Source organism: Phyllobates terribilis, unplaced genomic scaffold (genome assembly GCF_046119375.1).
Source record: "Phyllobates terribilis strain yellow unplaced genomic scaffold, ASM4611937v1 Scaffold_4__5_contigs__length_816908805, whole genome shotgun sequence".
NCBI classification, from domain to species: domain Eukaryota; kingdom Metazoa; phylum Chordata; class Amphibia; order Anura; family Dendrobatidae; genus Phyllobates; species Phyllobates terribilis.
In genome coordinates, this window is record NW_027362764.1 from 691,653,806 (window position 1) to 691,664,724 (window position 10,919).

Below are 10,919 nucleotides of genomic sequence, written 5' to 3' on the forward strand. Positions count from 1 at the left end.
CTCCTGGGCGTTTCGCTCCACCCCAAGTTGCGGGTCCAGCTTGCTCTTTCTGTCACATCCCCGCGATGAACGGTTTAGCCTGCAGGAGACCCTGCGCCGAGCCATTTTTAAACACATCTGATGCGGCAGGTGTTTCATTGCTCAACAAACAACACCTATAGGGACGGCACAGCCTATGCATCGGTCCTTCGGAGACCGCCCCAGAACGGCCAGAGTTCTCATCCCCACGCGAGCCTGAGGAAGGCTGGCCGGTCGATGGGCCAAGCAGCGTCTACTGGCCATACCACCTTGGATACGTCCGATCTCGGAAGCAAAGCAGAGATGGGTTCGGAAATACTTGGTTGGGACACCTCCTGAGAACACCAGGTATTGTAGACAATTTTGATGACGTTTTGCCATCTTGCCCAGCTCGGCTAGCATGGAGTGGCGCCTTGCTGGACACCGACCTTACGTAAAGTAGAGGCTGGAAGTCCCAAGCCTCCCAAGCCCCCCAAGACCTCTAAGATAAGGACGCAACCCCGCCGCCTCACACCGAGCTCCTTGCCACGGCTAGGAGTGCTTATTGACCCCGCAGCCGGCCGTATGCAAATGATGGCGTTAAAAGCATCTCGCGCTGTGAAGGGGCCAGGCTTTCAGCAGCTGCCCAGGGGATGGTTTTAGAGGGCGACCGCCTAACGAGGGCCAGCAGAAGTAACGTCTTCTTCTTCAAAGAAGCTTGTGTAACTAACCCAATCAGACAGCTGCCCAGGAGCTAACCTCAGTGCTAGGAAGGAGCGGGAGGGAATTGAGGGGGTGGTTCCTGCTAAGGCCCTGAAATAATAATAAGACAGGCAGGAGAGTCTGACACATGGTGGCGGAAAAGCTGCAGGTGCAAATAGGGAATGTGGTCTCGTGCGAGCAACTTGTGCATGCTCGCTGTGTGTGAGTGTGCGCTTCCTAGGTACGGCGCGCTGCAGACAGTCAAAAGGGTTGCTCCCTTTCATTAAAAGTTAATCCCCGGCTGCAGGCTATTAGAAAGCAACTAACCGCGCTCTACTCACCCTACCCAGGTCTACCGGTGAGTCTCGCCGCTGCTCCCGGCCTGTGGCATTGGCCGCGACGCTGACGTTCCGTCGACAGCGCGGCAGCCGATCAGTGAGCTCAGCGGCTCTGAGCAGGGCGTTCTGTCTACAAGACCTTTTTAAGGAGCCAGCAAAAAAGTGAAGAGAAAGGAAAGCACAAAAGCACCTTGTCTTACTAAGCACTGGAAAGGGCAGCCGGCAACCAGACGTCAACGTAGAAAAGCAGCAAGTGAGAGGCCTGTCTCTGCCTACGGCCACACCATCCTGAACACGCCCGATCTCGTCTGATCTTGGAAGCTAAGCAGGGTTGGGCCTGGTTAGTACTTGGATGGGAGACCGCCTGGGAATACCAGGTGCTGTAGGCTTTTGCTTTTTCTTACTTCCACCAGCAGTGGTCACTCTCCTCTATGCCTTTTTTCCATTCCTTTTATTCACAAGCGCACACATGCTCCTTTCTTCTTTTCATTTGCTTTCTCTCTTGCGCTATTTAATCCTTGCAAAATACCAGCATCCTTCTCATCACCGTGGACCTCCAGCATTGTTGCTTATTTACTTTTAATACTAGGCTTCTTTTCACCAGGACCAGCGACTCCCGCATGACTGGAGGCAACCACCGCTGACCTGGAGGCAACCACCGGTAACCTGGAGGCCAGTTTACAGCACAACCCAAGCAAAACACCTTTGCAGGCCACACGACCCCCCCGAAGAGCAGCTCAAATTCACTCGCAACCATCTCACCCTCTTCCTTCATTCACTCCTGGGCGTTTCGCTCCACCCCAAGTTGCGGGTCCAGCTTGCTCTTTCTGTCACATCCCCGCGATGAACGGTTTAGCCTGCAGGAGACCCTGCGCCGAGCCATTTTTAAACACATCTGATGCGGCAGGTGTTTCATTGCTCAACAAACAACACCTATAGGGACGGCACAGCCTATGCATCGGTCCTTCGGAGACCGCCCCACGCGAGCCTGAGGAAGGCTGGCCGGGCGATGGGCCAAGCAGCGTCTACTGGCCATACCACCTTGGATACGTCCGATCTCGGAAGCAAAGCAGAGATGGGTTCGGAAATACTTGGTTGGGACACCTCCTGAGAACACCAGGTATTGTAGACAATTTTGATGACGTTTTGCCATCTTGCCCAGCTCGGCTAGCATGGAGTGGCGCCTTGCTGGACACCGACCTTACGTAAAGTAGAGGCTGGAAGTCCCAAGCCTCCCAAGCCCCCCAAGACCTCTAAGATAAGGACGCAACCCCGCCGCCTCTACCAGGCCTCACACCGAGCTCCTTGCCACGGCTAGGAGTGCTTATTGACCCCGCAGCCGGCCGTATGCAAATGATGGCGTTAAAAGCATCTCGCGCTGTGAAGGGGCCAGGCTTTCAGCAGCTGCCCAGGGGATGGTTTTAGAGGGCGACCGCCTAACGAGGGCCAGCAGAAGTAACGTCTTCTTCTTCAAAGAAGCTTGTGTAACTAACCCAATCAGACAGCTGCCCAGGAGCTAACCTCAGTGCTAGGAAGGAGCGGGAGGGAATTGAGGGGGTGGTTACTGCTAAGGCCCTGAAATAATAATAAGACAGGCAGGAGAGTCTGACGCATGGTGGCGGAAAAGCTGCAGATGCAAATAGGGAATGTGGTCTCGTGCGAGCAACTTGTGCATGCTCGCTGTGTGTGAGTGTGCGCTTCCTAGGTACAGCGCGCTGCAGACAGTCAAAAGGGTTGCTCCCTTTCATTAAAAGTTAATCCCCGGCTGCAGGCTATTAGAAAGCAACTAACCGCGCTCTACTCACCCTACCCAGGTCTACCGGTGAGTCTCGCCGCTGCTCCCGGCCTGGGCATTGGCCGCGACGCTTACGTTCCGTCGACAGCGCGGCAGCCGATCAGTGAGCTCAGCGGCTCTGAGCGGGGCGTTCTGTCTACAAGACCTTTTTAAGGAGCCAGCAAAAAAGTGAAGAGAAAGGAAAGCACAAAAGCACCTTATCTTACTAAGCACTGGAAAGGGCAGCCGGCAACCGGACGTCAAAGTAGAAAAGCAGCAAGTGAGAGGCCTGTCTGTGCCTACGGCCACACCACCCTGAACACGCCTGATCTCGTCTGATCTTGGAAGCTAAGCAGGTTTGGGCCTGGTTAGTACTTGGATAGGAGACTGCCTGGGAATACCAGGTGCTGTAGGCTTTTGCCTTTTCTTACTTCCACCAGCAGGGGTCACTCTCCTCTATGCCTTTTTTCCATTCCTTTTTTCACAAGCGTACACATGCTCCTTTCTTCGTTTCATTTGCTTTCTCTCTTGCGCTATTTAATCCTTGCAAAATACCAGCATCCTTCTCATCACCGTGGACCTCCAGCATTGTTGCTTATTTACTTTTAATACTAGGCTTCTTTTCACCAGGACCAGCGACTCCCGCATGACTCGAGGCAACCACCGCTGACCTGGAGGCAACCACTGGTAACCTGGAGGCCAGTTTACAGCACAACCCAAGCAAAACACCTTTGCAGGCCACACGACCCCCCCGAAGAGCAGCTCAAATTCACTCGCAACCATCTCACCCTCTTCCTTCATTCACTCCTGGGCGTTTCGCTCCACCCCAAGTTGCGGGTCCAGCTTGCTCTTTCTGTCACATCCCCACGATGAACGGTTTAGCCTGCAGGAGACCCTGCGCCGAGCCATTTTTAAACACATCTGATGCGGCAGGTGTTTCATTGCTCAACAAACAACACCTATAGGGACGGCACAAGCCTATGCATCGGTCCTTCGGAGACCGCCCCAGAACGGCCAGAGTTCTCGTCCCCACGCGAGCCTGAGGAAGGCTGGCCGGGCGATGGGCCAAGCAGCGTCTACTGGCCATACCACCTTGGATACGTCTGATCTCGGAAGCAAAGCAGAGATGGGTTCGGAAATACTTGGTTGGGACACCTCCTGAGAACACCAGGTATTGTAGACAATTTTGATGACGTTTTGCCATCTTGCCCAGCTCGGCTAGCATGGAGTGGCGCCTTGCTGGACACCGACCTTACGTAAAGAAGAGGCTGGAAGTCCCAAGCCTCCCAAACCCCCCAAGACCTCTAAGATAAGGACGCAACCCCGCCGCATCTACCAGGCCTCACACCGAGCTCCTTGCCACGGCTAGGAGTGCTTATTGACCCCGCAGCCGGCCGTATGCAAATGATGGCGTTAAAAGCATCTCGCGCTGTGAAGGGGCCAGGCTTTCAGCAGCTGCCCAGGGGATGGTTTTAGAGGGCGACCGCCTAACGAGGGCCAGCAGAAGTAACGTCTTCTTCTTCAAAGAAGCTTGTGTAACTAACCCAATCAGACAGCTGCCCAGGAGCTAACCTCAGTGCTAGGAAGGAGCGGGAGGGAATTGAGGGGGTGGTTCCTGCTAAGGCCCTGAAATAATAATAAGAGAGGCAGGAGAGTCTGACGCATGGTGGCGGAAAAGCTGCAGGTGCAAATAGGGAATGTGGTCTCGTGCGAGCAACTTGTGCATGCTCGCTGTGTGTGAGTGTGCGCTTCCTAGGTACGGCGCGCTGCAGACAGTCAAAAGGGTTGCTCCCTTTCATTAAAAGTTAATCCCCGGCTGCAGGCTATTAGAAAACAACTAACCGCGCTCTACTCACCCTTCCCAGGTCTACCGGTGAGTCTCGCCGCTGCTCCCGGCCTGTGGCATTGGCCGCGACGCTGACGTTCCGTCGACAGCGCGGCAGCCGATCAGTGAGCTCAGCGGCTCTGAGCGGGGCGTTCTGTCTACAAGACCTTTTTAAGGAGCCAGCAAAAAAGTGAAGAGAAAAGAAAGCACAAAAGCACCTTGTCTTACTAAGCACTGGAAAGGGCAGCCGGCAACCGGACGTCAAAGTGGAAAAGCAGCAAGTGAGAGGCCTGTCTCTGCCTACGGCCACACCACCCTGAACACACCCGATCTCGTCTGATCTTGGAAGCTAAGCAGGGTCAGGCCTGGTTAGTACTTGGATGGGAGACTGCCTGGGAATATCAGGTGCTGTAGGATTTTGCTTTTTCTTACTTCCACCAGAAGGGGTCACTCTCCTCTATGCCTTTTTTTCCATTCCTTTTTTCACAAGCGCATACATGCTCCTTTCTTCTTTTCATTTGCTTTCTCTCTTGCGCTATTTAATCCTTGCAAAATACCAGCATCCTTCTCATCACCGTGGGCCTCCAGCATTGTTGCTTATTTACTTTTAATACTAGGCTTCTTTTCACCAGGACCAGCGACTCCCGCATGACTGGAGGCAACCACCACTGACCTGGAGGCAACCACCGGTAACCTGGAGGCCAGTTTACAGCACAACCCAAGCAAAACACCTTTGCAGGCCACACGACCCCCCCGAAGAGCAGCTCAAATTCACTCACAACCATCTCACCCTCTTCCTTCATTCACTCCTGGGCGTTTCGCTCCACCCCAAGTTGCGGGTCCAGCTTGCTCTTTCTGTCACATCCCCGCGATGAACGGTTTAGCCTGCAGGAGACCCTGCGCCGAGCCATTTTTAAACACATCTGATGCAGCAGGTGTTTCATTGCTCAACAAACAACACCTATAGGGACGGCACAGCCTATGCATCGGTCCTTCGGAGACCGCCCCAGAACGGCCAGAGTTCTCGTTCCCACGCGAGCCTGAGGAAGGCTGGCCGGGCGATGGGCCAAGCAGCGTCTACTGGCCATACCACCTTGGATACGTCCGATCTCGGAAGCAAAGCAGAGATGGGTTTGGAAATACTTGGTTGGGACACCTCCTGAGAACACCAGGTATTGTAGACAATTTTGATGACGTTTTGCCATCTTGCCCAGCTCGGCTAGCATTGAGTGGCGCCTTGCTGGACACCGACCTTACGTAAAGTAGAGGCTGGAAGTCCCAAGCCTCCCAAGCCCCCCAAGACCTCTAAGATAAGGACGCAACCCCGCCGCCTCTACCAGGCCTCACACCGAGCTCCTTGCCACGGCTAGGAGTGCTTATTGACCCCGCAGCCGGCCGTATGCAAATGATGGCGTTAAAAGCATCTCGCGCTGTGAAGGGGCCAGGCTTTCAGCAGCTGCCCAGGGGATGGTTTTAGAGGGGCGACCGCCTAACGAGGGCCAGCAGAAGTAACATCTTCTTCTTCAAAGAAGCTTGTGTAACTAACCCAATCAGACAGCTGCCCAGGAGCTAACCTCAGTGCTAGGAAGGAGCGGGAGGGAATTGAGGGGGTGGTTCCTGCTAAGGCCCTGAAATAATAATAAGAGAGGCAGGAGAGTATGACGCATGGTGGCGGAAAAGCTGCAGGTGCAAATAGGGAATGTGGTCTCGTGCGAGCAACTTGTGCATGCTCGCTGTGTGTGAGTGTGCGCTTCCTAGGTACGGCGCGCTGCAGACAGTCAAAAGGGTTGCTCCCTTTCATTAAAAGTTAATCCCCGGCTGCAGGCTATTAGAAAGCAACTAACCGCGCTCTACTCACCCTACCCAGGTCTACCGGTGAGTCTCGCCGCTGCTCCCGGCCTGTGGCATTGGCTGCGACGCTGACGTTCCGTCGACAGCGCGGCAGCCGATCAGTGAGCTCAGCGGCTCTGAGCGGGGCGTTCTGTCTACAAGACCTTTTTAAGGAGCCAGCAAAAAAGTGAAGAGAAAGGAAAGCACAAAAGCACCTTATCTTACTAAGCACTGGAAAGGGCAGCCGGCAACCGGATGTCAAAGTGGAAAAGCAGCAAGTGAGAGGCCTGTCTCTGCCTACGGCCACACCACACTGAACACACCCGATCTCGTCTGATCTCGGAAGCTAAGCAGGGTCAGGCCTGGTTAGTACTTGGATGGGAGACTGCCTGGGAATACCAGGTGCTGTCGGCTTTTGCTTTTTCTTACTTCCACCAGCAGGGGTCACTCTCCTCTATGCCTTTTTTCCATTCCTTTTTTCACAAGCGCACACATGCTCCTTTCTTCTTTTCATTTGCTTTCTCTCTTGCGCTATTTAATCCTTGCAAAATACCAGCATCCTTCTCATCACCGTGGGCCTCCAGCATTGTTGCTTATTTACTTTTAATACTAGGCTTCTTTTCACCAGGACCAGCGACTCCCGCATGACTGGAGGCAACCACCGCTGACCTGGAGGCAACCACCGGTAACCTGGAGGCCAGTTTACAGCACAACCCAAGCAAAACACCTTTGCAGGCCACACGACCCCCCCGAAGAGCAGCTCAAATTCACTCGCAACCATCTCACCCTCTTCCTTCATTCACTCCTGGGCGTTTCGCTCCACCCCAAGTTGTGGGTCCAGCTTGCTCTTTCTGTCACATCCCCGCGATGAACGGTTTAGCCTGCAGGAGACCCTGCGCCGAGCCATTTTTAAACACATCTGATGCGGCAGGTGTTTCATTGCTCAACAAACAACACCTATAGGGACGGCACAGCCTATGCATCGGTCCTTCGGAGACCGCCCCAGAACGGCCAGAGTTCTCGTCCCCACGCGAGCCTGAGGAAGGCTGGACGGGCGATGGGCCAAGCAGCGTCTACTGGCCATACCACCTTGGATACGTCCGATCTCGGAAGCAAAGCAGAGATGGGTTCGAAAATACTTGGTTGGGACACCTTCTGAGAACACCAGGTATTGTAGACAATTTTGATGACATTTTGCCATCTTGCCCAGCTCGGCTAGCATTGAGTGGCGCCTTGCTGGACACCGACCTTACGTAAAGTAGAGGCTGGAAGTCCCAAGCCCCCCATGACCTCTAAGATAAGGACGCAACCCCGCCGCCTCTACCAGGCCTCACACCGAGCTCCTTGCCACGGCTAGGAGTGCTTATTGACCCCGCAGCCGGCCGTATGCAAATGATGGCGTTAAAAGCATCTCGCGCTGTGAAGGGGCCAGGCTTTCAGCAACTGCCCAGGGGATGGTTTTAGAGGGCGACCGCCTAACGAGGGCCAGCAGAAGTAACGTCTTCTTCTTCAAAGAATCTTGTGTAACTAACCCAATCAGACAGCTGCCCAGCAGCTAACCTCAGTGCTAGGAAGGAGCGGGAGGGAATTGAGGGGGTGGTTCCTGCTAAGGCCCTGAAATAATAATAAGACAGGCAGGAGAGTCTGACGCATGGTGGCGGAAAAGCTGCAGGTGCAAATAGGGAATGTGGTCTCGTGCGAGCAACTTGTGCATGCTCGCTGTGTGTGAGTGTGCGCTTCCTAGGTACGGCACGCTGCAGACAGTCAAAAGGGTTGCTCCCTTTCATTAAAAGTTAATCCCCGGCTGCAGGCTATTAGAAAGCAACTAACCGCGCTCTACTCACCCTACCCAGGTCTACCGGTGAGTCTCGCCGCTGCTCCCGGCCTGTGGCATTGGCCGCGACGCTGACGTTCCGTCGACAGCGCGGAAGCCGATCAGTGAGCTCAGCGGCTCTGAGCGTGGCGTTCTGTCTACAAGACCTTTTAAAGGAGCCAGCAAAAAAGTGAAGAGAAAGGAAAGCACAAAAGCACCTTGTCTTACTAAGCACTGGAAAGGGCAGCCGGCAACCGGACGTCAAAGTGGAAAAGCAGCAAGTGAGAGGCCTGTCTCTGCCTACGGCCACACCACCCTGAACACACCCGATCTTGTCTGATCTCGGAAGCTAAGCAGGGTTGGGCCTGGTTAGTACTTGGATGGGAGGCTGCCTGGGAATACCAGGTGCTGTAGGCTTTTGCTTTTTCTTACTTCCACCAGCAGGGGTCAGTCTCCTCTATGCCTTTTTTCCATTCCTTTTTTCACAAGCGCACACATGCTCCTTTCTTCTTTTCATTTGCTTTCTCTCTTGCGCTATTTAATCCTTGCAAAATACCAGCATCCTTCTCATCACCGTGGGCCTCCAGCATTGTTGCTTATTTACTTTTAATACTAGGCTTCTTTTCACCAGGACCAGCGACTCCCGCATGACTGGAGGCAACCACCGCTGACCTGGAGGCAACCACCGGTAACCTGGAGGCCAGTTTACAGCACAACCCAAGCAAAACACCTTTGCAGGCCACACGACCCCCCCGAAGAGCAGCTCAAATTCACTCGCAATCATCTCACCCTCTTCCTTCATTCACTCCTGGGCGTTTCGCTCCACCCCAAGTTGCGGGTCCAGCTTGCTCTTTCTGTCACATCCCCGCGATGAACGGTTTAGCCTGCAGGAGACCCTGCGCCGAGCCATTTTTAAACACATCTGATGCGGCAGGTGTTTCATTGCTCAACAAACAACACCTATAGGGACGGCACAGCCTATGCATCGGTCCTTCGGAGACCGCCCCAGAACGGCCAGAGTTCTCGTCCCCACGCGAGCCTGAGGAAGGCTGGCCGGGCGATGGGCCAAGCAGCGTCTACTGGCCATACCACCTTGGATACATCCGATCTCGGAAGCAAAGCAGAGATGGGTTCGGAAATACTTGGTTGGGACACCTCCTGAGAACACCAGGTATTGTAGACAATTTTGATGACGTTTTGCCATCTTGCCCAGCTCGGCTAGCATTGAGTGGCGCCTTGCTGGACACCGACCTTACGTAAAGTAGAGGCTGGAAGTCCCAAGCCTCCCAAGCCCCCCAAGACCTCTAAGATAAGGACGCAACCCCGCCGCCTCTACCAGGCCTCACACCGAGCTCCTTGCCACGGCTAGGAGTGCTTATTGACCCCGCAGCCGGCCGTATGCAAATGATGGCGTTAAAAGCATCTCGAGCTGTGAAGGGGCCAGGCTTTCAGCAGCTGCCCAGGGGATGGTTTTAGAGGGCGACCGCCTAACGAGGGCCAGCAGAAGTAACGTCTTCTTCTTCAAAGAAGCTTGTGTAACTAACCCAATCAGACAGCTGCCCAGGAGCTAACCTCAGTGCTAGGAAGGAGCGGGAGGGAATTGAGGGGGTGGTTCCTGCTAAGGCCCTGAAATAATAATAAGACAGGCAGGAGAGTCTGACGCATGGTGGCGGAAAAGCTGCAGGTGCAAATAGGGAATGTGGTCTCGTGCGAGCAACTTGTGCATGCTCGCTGTGTGTGAGTGTGCGCTTCCTAGGTACGGCGCGCTGCAGACAGTCAAAAGGGTTGCTCCCTTTCATTAAAAGTTAATCCCCGGCTGCAGGCTATTAGAAAGCAACTAACCGCGCTCTACTCACCCTACCCAGGTCTACCGGTGAGTCTCGCCGCTGCTCCCGGCCTGTGGCATTGGCCGCGACGCTGACGTTCCGTCGACAGCGCGGCAGCCGATCAGTGAGCTCAGCGGCTCTGAGCGGGGCGTTCTGTCTACAAGACCTTTTTAAGGAGCCAGCAAAAAAGTGAAGAGAAAGGAAAGCACAAAAGCACCTTGTCTTACTAAGCACTGGAAAGGGCAGGGGGCAACCGGACGTCAAAGTGGAAAAGCAGCAAGTGAGAGGCCTTTCTCTGTCTACGGCCACACCACCCTGAACACGTCTGATCTCGGAAGCTAAGCAGGGTCAGGCCTGGTTAGTACTTGGATGGGAGACTGCCTGGGAATACCAGGTGCTGTAGGCTTTTGCTTTTTCTTACTTCCACCAGCAGGGGTCACTCTCCTCTATGCCTTTTTTCCATTCCTTTTTTCACAAGCGCACACATGCTCCTTTCTTCTTTTCATTTGCTTTCTCTCTTGCGCTATTTAATCCTTGCAAAATACCAGCATCCTTCCCATCACCGTGGACCTCCAGCATTGTTGCTTATTTACTTTTAATACTAGGCTTCTTTTCACCAGGACCAGCGACTCCCGCATGACTGGAGGCAACCACCGCTGACCTGGAGGCAACCACTGGTAACCTGGAGGCCAGTTTACAGCACAACCCAAGCAAAACACCTTTGCAGGCCACACGACCCCCCCGAAGAGCAGCTCAAATTCACTCGCAACCATCTCACCCTCTTCCTTCATTCACTCCTGGGCGTTTCACTCCA

The 10,919-nt window shown here is 54.2% G+C and overlaps 5 non-coding genes and 1 pseudogene across 5 annotated transcripts; all 6 read left to right on the forward strand.

The window, feature by feature from the left end:
• The first annotated feature begins 1,307 nt into the window (after positions 1-1,307).
• LOC141269044 (5S ribosomal RNA) lies at positions 1,308-1,426 on the forward strand. Its single transcript, XR_012321468.1, has one exon. It is a non-coding gene; the product is annotated as a 5S ribosomal RNA (ribosomal RNA).
• A 1,682-nt stretch (positions 1,427-3,108) lies between these two features.
• On the forward strand, positions 3,109-3,227 carry LOC141266614 (5S ribosomal RNA). Its single transcript, XR_012320644.1, has one exon. It is a non-coding gene; the product is annotated as a 5S ribosomal RNA (ribosomal RNA).
• Positions 3,228-4,934: 1,707 nt separating this feature from the next.
• Positions 4,935-5,053, forward strand: LOC141266929 (5S ribosomal RNA). The gene has a single exon (XR_012320948.1). It is a non-coding gene; the product is annotated as a 5S ribosomal RNA (ribosomal RNA).
• Positions 5,054-6,761: 1,708 nt separating this feature from the next.
• Positions 6,762-6,880, forward strand: LOC141266782 (5S ribosomal RNA). The gene has a single exon (XR_012320806.1). It is a non-coding gene; the product is annotated as a 5S ribosomal RNA (ribosomal RNA).
• Positions 6,881-8,577: 1,697 nt separating this feature from the next.
• LOC141270391 (5S ribosomal RNA) lies at positions 8,578-8,696 on the forward strand. Its single transcript, XR_012321628.1, has one exon. It is a non-coding gene; the product is annotated as a 5S ribosomal RNA (ribosomal RNA).
• Positions 8,697-10,402: 1,706 nt separating this feature from the next.
• Positions 10,403-10,511, forward strand: LOC141269608 (5S ribosomal RNA; annotated as a pseudogene).
• Positions 10,512-10,919: the final 408 nt, after the last annotated feature.